Here is an 11,551-nt window from a genome sequence, read left to right on the forward strand (position 1 = left end):
AGCGTAACAGAAGGGAAGGAACTGACTTGGGCAAATGAAATTCATTGGTCATGGCTTTTCTGACTAAATCACATCAACTTTACACGTACGTGTTTCAGCACCCTACCGTACGTGCTACTACATTCAAGTGCTATCAATTTGGCACGGTAAATAAATTCCAGTCAGTCTAACTTCGTTTCTGATGTAACTGCATGCAGGACATAATCATTGGTATTGTTCTTTCCTACAATGACGCGAACCTAAGAGTCTTGGAAAATGTTCTTCTGTCGTCGAGCACAAAGGAGAACTATTTAACCAATTTAAAGGTGGAAACCATCCAGTCAGTGGATGGTTGGTGCCCCGATTGTAGCCCTTATCACTAGCAATAACAGGACGCACTCTCGCGTGCCAATGATTGCATGGTTCCTAGGCGTTCTACCGTGAGCACTGCCGTTGTACTAATACTATTATGGAACCAGGTCCTTGGATCACCATGAACGTACTACCTTCTGTGCCCTCCAGGAATACAGAGTAGGTTACGTACACGGTGTCAGTTGCATGTCCTAATCAGAGCTAATGTCCATTGTTCACTCACTGGACAGCACTGGCAATGTTCGGGGTAATCGATCGCACCAGGACTCAAAATCGTCCAAAATTGACTCGCCTTAACTATATTTCGACTTTTATTATCACTTCGTATTTCGTCAAACTAACACGCGGAATAACGATAAGTATCGCACTGAAAGGCGTGTTACGATCCTACACTCGAATATTATTAAGTTTATATTTTTAACCAAATATTTTCAGCCTGCATTAGAATACGATGGAATATAACGCATGATATGTTAGTAGCATTAGTAGAGTAGTACGTGTAGTTCACCTTGTATCACGTATATTAGTGTGCGACGTTCCACATAAACTGGATATAATTCGCACGCTAGAATACGATAGAACACGTGTGCTGTATTTTCGTGCAGCGACTCTTATGAAATATATTCTTTCTTCAAATTTACTTTAATGCATTTACTTTAATTATTTACTTCAACGCAGCGTGAGATAGCATGAAAATAGAAATAATTTAAAATTAAATTACAGTTAAATAACCGTAATGAAATCAAGTATCAACTGCTTCCATAAATAACGTATTCTAGTTAAGAACCACTCTTCCATCCACCGGTAAATAATAAATAAATAATAATGGAATAAAATGGAAGGAAGGAAAACAACGGCAGCTAATTATAGCTACGAAAAGTGTCGGAAAGTTCTTTAATGTTTAAAAAATAGCCTAGCGGAGTCAGAAATCATGAAAAATGGACAAACTTTGAGGAATATTTTGTCTTGTCACCTCGAAACCACCCTTTTCCACAAGGGCTCTTAATTAATTAGTAAACGAATCAGTAAGACAGAGTTACGACGGAAAACGAAGGAAAATGAGATGAGAGTAAAACAAGAAATATCAGAGAGTCGGAAAGCTCTTAAAAGAAAGAAAGGTGAGAGGCAAAAGCGGGTGAAAACGATGGGGCTAGAAAAGATAAGAGTGGGATTACTTGGCAAACCAAGAGACCTGAAGCCAGTACTGAAGCATCAGCCTCGGGCACTAGTTACACGATGGCTCGGTTCAGGTTCTACTCGTAATTCGCGAGTATATGTGCTTCGAATCTCCTGGCGTTTTCCTAAAAGATCTACGAGCATAAACCAGCACTCTTTATTGCCTACACCGATTCTTCTTCTTTAAATTTTCCCCTCTTTTCACGCATGTTTAATTTCGCTCATACGTACACTTCACATCACGTAATTAAACGCATGCACCTGCGACTGAGCACTATCACTTCGGTATATATTAATCCACAAGAGTTATATGTGTCGTTTAAAATGTCAGTAATACAGAATATCTCGTAATCGCCTAGACACAAAAAATTGACAATTTTTTACTCGGTAAAATAAAAATAAAAGAAAAATTGAAATAAAGTATGTCAAAAAAAAAAAAAAACATACCATCGCATGTTGCCGCTAGTCGTGTCTACATTTTATTTATCGCCTGTTAACCCGCCGTGACTGTGGCCGACGTAATCGCAGAGTCATTAAAGTCATTAAATCACTACAACCCGTACACCTCTATTTCTACACTCTCACCGATCTTTCGTTTATTCTATGCACCTTTTTCATCGTCCCTTTCTTCCCTTCTTAACTTAACGGGTCTTATCGTTAATAATCCCACTTTTGGCAAAGTCCAATATAGAGTAAAACGTAAAGACCATTTTTAATAATGTTGACTTCTATAATTTGATCTTAATTTCAAAATTTTCCTATTAAACATCGTTATACAACAGACCGAATATCTTTCAAGTTTTTGGAGAAAATTATAAACAAGAAATAGAAGTGATTCCTTGTAAAATATAAAACATCGTTGCACAGGAAACAATAAACTAAAGAGTATTTCGTAAAGACTTCACGGGAGCTAGAAGTGTAACTTAGATTAGTGAATGTCGGACAGTTCGAGTGTAATGAACGAATGTGGTCTCCGCAAAAAAAATAATAAAAAAGCTCACCGTCACTTGTGTGCGGTCAGTTACTTTCCATCTTTTACTGTTCTTATTTTACCCTACTGTACCGGTGCAACCTTATTACAACACCAGTTGAATTCCATCAATGAAGGAAACATGAATTTTTAATGAAAAAGCGAGTATTTTTTTATTAAGAATATTCGCAAAATTAGAAACAGATGCCCTATCTTTAAATGAAAGCGCTGTATTAATCTTGCTTGCAAAACATAAACGAAAAATACATAATTTTGCGTTAAACCTACTGGAAAGATCAATCTGTTGGATATATCGTCGCATAAAATAAATAGGAAAAATAAATAACGAAACCGATGTCTCAATTGAAGCGTGACACAAAAGGATATAAAATGTGATGAACCAACATAAATATGAATAACGAGAAATAATATACTCCGATATATAGCTGTAACATTCGTTCTAAATTCACATAACCATTCGCATATCGAGCAATTAAAAATAATATGAGAATTCGATAATTCGTGGATAGATTCAAGAACGATGTTCAACGCTTGTTTTTTATTCCCAATTTTCCACCTTATTCTATATCTAATCTTACATGAAGGAAGTGCCAAATTCATTGGATATACAAGAAAACATTATTCATACACAATATGCAAAAACTATACTTGAAATAATGGTTTTATTTCTTCCTCCATTGTTTTCTGATTATTTCTTCGCCTTCTCTTCAGTGAGGAACATTATTTACACATTATGTACGATATAAAAAAGAACTCGAATAAATGAGTAACAAATAATTAATGGTGTTAACGTTTCAATAAAGCTTATGCTGTTATTTTTTTTTATTTTAATATGACACTAATCAACAGGCTGAACATTCTTGCAGTAGTATTATATTTAATGGTATTTATTTATAATTAGAATTCTATGCTAACTACGGTTGTTAGTACAGAATAACAAGGATCAAATTTTCAATTATAAATCCCATCCAAAGATGAAAGTACTAGGCACAACAAATGATAAACAAATACATTGTATGACCATCATTACATAACATTCTGAAGAGTAAAATGTAAATTTACAGTTGATAAAGAAGAATTTGAACTACACCCACAACGGGTTACTTCACAGTCGGTAATGTAATCTCGGAGATGCCGGTAACACAAGTGTAGAGATGTCGGTACAGACTTACCTTCATTTCTTGCATTTTATATGGTAATAAAGCGGGAAGGTTTATAAACAATCGATAGAAAACAGAAAGAAATATATTTTGATTTTTTATCTTGTCATATTTCGGAACTGCTGAAACTCAAAGTACTATATTCCGTTCATTTTTTTTCTAATTTCATGACATTTCTATATCAAGCTGACAAACGACATCATCAAAATACTGTTTTATAAGCAACAATTTGTTACAATGGGATGAAGAAATCGCCTGTAAGCCCACAGCGACAATGCATTGGATAATGAGAATAAAAATTCGTTCAAATCATTGAACAGGAAGAAACATACGCTTAAAAATAAATCAATATATGTCGCGAATAACACCCAAACGAATATCTTAAAATGTGATAATACTGAAAATGCAACATAATATTGGCTTCTGATTAGCTGATATGCAATAAGAGGCAATATTATGTAATACATATAATATCATACTTGTTAGTACGTATATACCAGGTATCGTATACGCGTTTCTAATTGAAATCAATTTATGAAAGTAATAAACGCAGAATTAAGCAGAGAAAAAGGTATAGAAAAATTATTAAAAGAAAACCATACAATAAATAATTTTTGGCGAACTCTTGATAATTTAGCACTACAAGAATATTAAAAAAGATTTTCAACTAATATGAATTACAAATAATAAAATCATGAGAAAATAATTTCACATTATGTAACAATAATTTTAATCATCAAGATTTCACACCATAATGTATACTGAATAGAATTATAATAAGAAAGATAGATACATTATCCAATAACATTGCACACGAAACCAAACTATAATTGTTATTAATGAATAATGATTCTATAAACAGTAGAAAACTATTACTATATTTTAATACGATTAAAATATTTCGTACAAACAATAAAGATTACTTGTAACGATAATGGAATAATTCATTACGACATTGATCGATACAAATAAATTTAACAATTTTTTAAAATAATACTTTACTAACGAACTAAATCATATTTAAGTTTATAAAGACATTTATATGGACGATTCATTAATAACTATTCAGCTACGTAAGCTTAATACAATACGCGCGAAAATTACGTGTGCTTGTAACAAAATAAATACGTTTGCGTTTCATAAAAGTGTATGTTACTGAATATATAAACGAGAAATAAATGGAAAAGTAAATAAAACTAACCATACGTTGCAATTAAGGTTTGAATGTTTTAGTGCATTCCCTCCTGGGATGACTCTGACGATACGCACCTGTGTTCTTTCTCAATAGTGCGCCTATTTCACCTTATTCTGAAAATAAACATAAAATAAATTAATTTAGTTTAGGGAATTAATAACACGAAAAAATAAGAAATATTTTACTTATATATGTAAAAATGAATTATTATTTCGTTGTATTTTATTCTTACTCATATAAACACAAAAATATATAACGTAAACACGAATTTAAATTATTAAACAGGAAACGAAAATAATATAAAATATTATAAAATTGAGACTATGAACCCTTCTTACGAATGTTATAATACTAACTAAATACAACGTAATTATTGATGATAATTTAATACCAAATATAATTATTTAGGAACATTACGAAATCGATATTTTTCTTTCAGACAATTCGAAAAACATGAAAACAGGGAATTATATAGGTATAAAGTATCATCTTTATATGATAAATAACGATTACAATACACTACGGGCAATACTGAAGGAAAAAGTCAAGAAGAACGATAAAGCAAAAATAAACGACGAATATTGAGACAATATAAATGGTAGCATTGTAAGCTATAAGGAGGTTATATGCTCTGACGCGCTTAGTTGTCATCAGACGCATGCTTGCCTATACACGTTTTAGACAATTTGTATCATTACATCTCAGCTACAGTCAAATAGGACGAAATATGACATTTTAATAATGACTTGAAGTAACAATTCGACACACGATGTAAACAAATTGATTACCCCTCTTGTTTAGAGGGCGACCATGGGAAGATAGAACAAACGATAATGTACAGAATAGGAAAACACTCACCACTGCTTTCGTTCATACACTGATCAATTGAATATTAACTACTTTCCACCCTCACATTGTAAACTGACATACACTGTACCTATTTACTACACACTGACTTAAAAAATTCGTGTAAAACATATAAAAAAGGCAATAATTAGGAAACTGACGAGAAAGTCGCCATAGCGCTTTAGTACTGGGCGGCCATATTGCTCTGTCTCCCCCTCCTGATATTTCGCGGGATTTTATGAAACTGCCAAATCACACAATCATATGAAACAAAATGTACATGTCCCAAATATTTCTCATTCGTTAAAATTTTTATTTATTGATCAAAATTATAAGAGAAAAGGTACGATGAACACCATAATTTCATATAGAAATTAATAGCTAATAAGAATATTGTTATTTTTATTTAAAGTTATACAAAAGTCATCAATTTGAACTTGAATTCTATAAAATATTCATGTAAACTCACTAAAGAGAAGATTAATTTAAATAACACAAAAATGTGCAGAATTGTATAAAAATCACTAACAGATTTTCCTATTATAAATTGTATATACTTGCTATAAAAATAAAATGAAAACTTCTTACTAAACGAATCATACCACTTATAACTATTTATAACTTTACCATCCGTTACATTCAGGATTAATCAGTTTGTCTAATTGCTATTCAATGTAGAATCTGACAAACAGATAATCAAATAGAATCATATACACGTAATCATTGAGTAGCAGTTTATTACAAAATACAACTGAAAAATAAGCTAAATAGCATTCAGAATTTAAATAGTTGATACTTGCAAATAATTTTGACACCTTAAATTAATACAGATTACATTAATTCTTCATATTTATGTCAATAATACATAACCTTAAAATATCAAATTGTTATATATTCTTGCAATAATATAGAGATCGTAAACTCATTACGTATAATATATGTACAAAGAACATTACGAAACATAAGATAAACGTAAAATTCTATTCATGTACATGTAAATGTCGATTCTAATCTGAAATACTATACCTAGTCAAACATGTTGAAGATTCAAATGTGCAAACATCTATATAGATGACAAAATATACAAAGAAAACGCAGATACACTTTAGAATATTTAAAACGTTTCAAAACATTACTTATATAGAAAATAATTGTACTTATAAAAAGCTTTTAAATGATATAGTTCAACATTATCGAAGCACACAAATATAACAAATATTTGCCTAACTTATACCTCTAATATTTATGACTCTTTCATATACCTATATTTTTTCATATCTGATAGTAACCCAATAACACAACAATCGAAGAGACATTATTGTAAATAACCTTTATCACTACAATTACAATCTTTGAAGATACAGCAACAAAGACACTTATCCGTCAAATTATTAATACCTTCATTCAATTATTATGCAAAATGTAGTTTCACTTAAATTTTATACATACATTTATACTTCAATCATAAATATACTTAGAAGTCATATTCTTATAATCAAACACGGTGTCTCACATATTCAATTCCTCAATTTAACATGCAAAAATGTATATGAAAATATATTTCGACATTTATCTCTCATCTTAAAATTTAAATTAAAATTTATACATTCAGCAACGCTATAACCACACACAAACAAGAAAAAATAGTTATTCCCGCCAATTTATAATGTCTTTTATTACGTCACGTGACAACACAATTGTGACGTAATAACAATTAGACCATAATAAATAATATACAATCATATTTAAAAATGCATAAATTATAAAACTTAATAGTAATTAATAGAATAAAATATAAGTGCAAATGCTCAAACATCATTAATAAGCGTAATAAATAATAAATTAATAAATGTTAGATTAAAATAAAATAGTAATTAACGCGTAATAAACACTATTTCTGTCGAATATTATACAATTTCTTTGATATTAATGATAATCAGAAAAATGAAATTACATTATTCTTTTACTTTATAAAGTATTTTTTGTTTTTGCAACAAATCTAACCTGCAATCATAATTTTTGCATGTTCATACAAGTACTTATGTAGTTCAGAAGACAAACATTAGACAATAATATAGAAAGAATATCACTTGTACTACGCAGTAATAACCCAGTTTATTAAAAATACCAGAAATTTTACTCACAATGCAACTACAATACAAATACATATACTTTGAAATTAATAACAAATTATAATTTTCAAAAACTACACTATATCATTGAAAAAGTGCATTTTATAATAAAAATTTTTTTCGATATCAAGGTACTAATTGAATGCATACTTTATACACAGCTTATTAATTAAATATGAATAATAAATTATTAATTCAATAAACATTTAAAACACCTTAGTAATTTTCCTAGAAACATGTATTAATTTCACCAGGATAGTAAAGAAAATCATAAAAAATATAATTACAGAAAATTTATTATACAATTCAGTATATTTTACAAATAAAAGCTTAGAAATTAAACTTGGAGAGTCAATAATTAATAAATTGTTCATTATCATAAATTTTACACTAAACAGAATAAATATATATGTAAATGTGCATAAAGGGCCAATCATGAAACAATTCACTTATTTAACAAAAATATCAATAAAATTGGTACTGGAAGAAAGTTTAGGAAACCTACAGAAGGAAACATAGTCATAAAAGTTAATAAATTAATTCTAAAAATACGTTATATTTTTATTAAAATATTTTACGATTTTATGGATATACGAATGCTATAGCCATCTAGCGGTGAAAGGATGGTACTAACCGTAATGTATCAAAACATAAAAATCAATATGTCCTGGAACGTAGCCGCAATTCTGTGACTCTTGACATTTCAAATTAAAGCTCAGACTTTAAAGAATATTTCACAATTTGTTTTGTTTGGATTTACTGCCTGGTTTTGTGAATTACGAACTTATTATAAAAATGCTTCAATAGGATACTTTTATGGACACACAAATGCTATAGCCATCTAGCGGTGAAAGGGTGGTACTAACCGTAATGTATCAAAATATACAAATTAAAATTTCTTCGATTATAGTCGGAATTCTGAGGCTCTTGAGGTCACAAATAACAATTTAGAAGGTCAAGAACAGGAAAAAGTTGATTTTGTTGTGGTTTATTAACTGATTTCATTATTCGCTATGAAACATTTACAGAAAAGTGAATACTGTTGCCATCTAGCGGTGGTAAGATGGTAGTAACAATAATATATCAAGAAATAAAAATAAAAATTTCTTCAATTATAGTCGGAATTCTGAGGCTTTTGAGGTCGCAAATAACAATTTAGAAGGTCAGAAACAAGAAAATATTGATTTTGTTATGGTTTATGAACTAATTTCATTATTTGCTGTGAAACTTTATAGAAAAGTGAATGCTGTTGCCATCTAGCGGTGGGAAGATGGTAGTAACAGTAATGTATCAAAAGATAATAATTAATATTTTTAGGATTGTAGATTGCATTTTTAGAGTCTTAATGATTCAGGTTAAAGTTCGATAATTAAGCAGCAGCTGACAATAAATTTCACTTTAGTTAATTTTGTGATGGACCAATAAAGAATTATTTGGGTTAATATTCTGTGAAAGTATCGTGTGGCGCCATCTAACGAAGACGAAGAAAATTAATTGTTGAGATACACTATGCTGGTCGGAAGATGTCGCCACTAGGTACTTTGTGTAGGCTTCTCGCAATGCATTAGAGAATATTGAAATTAGGCAATAATTCTCTTCAAAATCAATGTTCACTCTCTTCTGAGATTTTAAGTTCTTATTTATGATCTCAAAGATATCAAAATTCCGACTGCAATCCAAGAAAATTTAATTTTTATATTTTAATATGTTGCAGTTAGTATTACCTTTCGACCGCTAGATGGCCATAGCATTCCTGTATCCATAAGAGTATCGTATACCAACATTTCTACAAAAAGTTCGTAATTCAGAAAATTAAATAGTGAATCGAAACACAACAAATTGCTGGAGTCTAAGCTTTAATTTGAAATGCCAAGAATTTAAAAATTCCATCTACAATTCTAGAAATTTAGATTTTTATATTTTGATACATTGCGATTAGTACCACCCTTTCACCGCTAGATGGCTATAGCATTTGTGTGTCCATAAAATCCTAAAATATTTTAATAAAAAAATAAAGCATTTATAGAATTAATTTGTTAACATTTAGGACTATATTTCCTTCTGTAAGTCCTAAACTTTCTTCCAGTATCAATTTTATTGATATTTTTGTTTAATTTTCATTATAGGCCCCTTATGTACATATGTATATGTATGGATACTGTGTAGTGTCAAATTTATGGTAATGATCAATTTATTAATTATTGATTTTCCAAGATTAATTTCTAAGCTTTTATCCGTAAAATACACTGTGAATTGTGTATCAAAGTTCATGTAATTATAATTTTTATGATTTTTTTTAACTATCTTGGAGGAATTAGTGAGTTTTTATGTAGAAATGACTAAAATTCACTTGGATATGTGATTCATGTCTCAGAAAATTATAAATTAGATATGAAAATATCTATTATAGTTATTTTCGGTTTGAGGCAATGTAAACTAAAGCTTGGAAATTTGTTATAAAACTTAAAAGTTGTACATTTTGTAGTTACATTATGAGAATGATAATTCTTTGTAATTATGTTTCAGGTGTACTACTTTATGATGTTACGTGCTATAATACTAGCCATATCTATATTATTCAAGATTTATGTCTTTTTTTGAATTGTCATGGATGTGCACAAGTTTGTAATGCAGATATAAAAATATGATAATTGCGTTACAGTTATTTAAATTGAAGCGTGTATTTTGTCTAATAGTATTTAATAAGAAGCAAGTTATACAAAAATTAATGAAGTGGATTGTTCATATAAATTTCTGATAGAATAGAGTTCTTTCAGTATATAAAATTATGAAGTTTATGGATTACATACATGTTATATTGTATAAATTTTATGTTTCAAGCATATAATATATGTTTTCTTCATTAATGTAACCTAAATTTGAACGTTTATTTGGTTTGATAGGTATCAAAATTGTCAAAAAACTCAGCTTTGATTAATTGCCTAGCATATCATTAATTATAAAGTAATACATTATTTTAATAAATAAACTGATTTCTGTGGATATTACATGCAATATACAGTATTACATAACCGTGTAATATAAAGAATATAATATTATATAAATGATTTTTATATTTTTTGTGATTTACCAAGGGTTACAATATTTGGTGTCAAGTATTTACTATGGTTGCTGGCTTGGAGAAAACAGAAAGTGGGACGAGAAATTTTAATGAAAGCCACGAGTTAAGTTTGTCACGCATGTCAGATGTTTCGTGCAACAAATTGTGAGCATCTCAGAATATGTATTTCTCAAGGCAAGAACTTTACGTACAGTGTACGAAGACCATCGTGTTAAGAGTCGTTACGTGAGTTTGGTTATCCGCTGCTGTACGAAAGCACATAACTTGTATAACGAACTCTCGAACGAAGTTTGGTGACTTCCTGCTTCGATTTCAGCCTCGCATAGCTTACTTAATTAGTGTCAACAATTTTGAGACACTAACTCAGCAAGTTTCTACGAAGTTGCTTTTTTAGTTGCTACGATTGCTTCAAAAACATAGTATTCACGACAATGACGGTATATTGGAATCATATTGAAAGGATATAATTTTTACGATACAAGGATATGTATAAAAATGATTATTACACGTAATTTAAAAGTAAAGAATAAATTGAATGTATTTTTCAGCTGTACAACTTGCATTAATAATTCGTACAAACGTCAAATATAATGCCAAAAACTTTAGTTCGAAGATGTG

General features: G+C 29.8%; 1 long non-coding RNA gene across 1 annotated transcript in view; it reads right to left on the reverse strand.

Annotated features, from left to right (window-relative positions):
• The window catches only part of LOC108555893 (uncharacterized), a 12,606-nt gene extending 6,708 nt beyond the window's left edge, over positions 1-5,898 (reverse strand). The window contains exons 1-2 of the long non-coding RNA XR_001890788.1: positions 5,732-5,898; positions 4,880-4,986 (exon numbers count right to left, since the gene is read on the reverse strand). This is a non-coding gene — a long non-coding RNA (uncharacterized LOC108555893). The remainder of the gene's footprint in view (positions 1-4,879; positions 4,987-5,731) is intronic.
• Between the last annotated feature and the right edge of the window lie 5,653 nt (positions 5,899-11,551).

This window comes from Eufriesea mexicana, unplaced genomic scaffold (genome assembly GCF_001483705.2).
Source record: "Eufriesea mexicana isolate 0111107269 unplaced genomic scaffold, ASM148370v2 scaffold305, whole genome shotgun sequence".
Classification (NCBI taxonomy): Eukaryota; Metazoa; Arthropoda; class Insecta; order Hymenoptera; family Apidae; genus Eufriesea; species Eufriesea mexicana.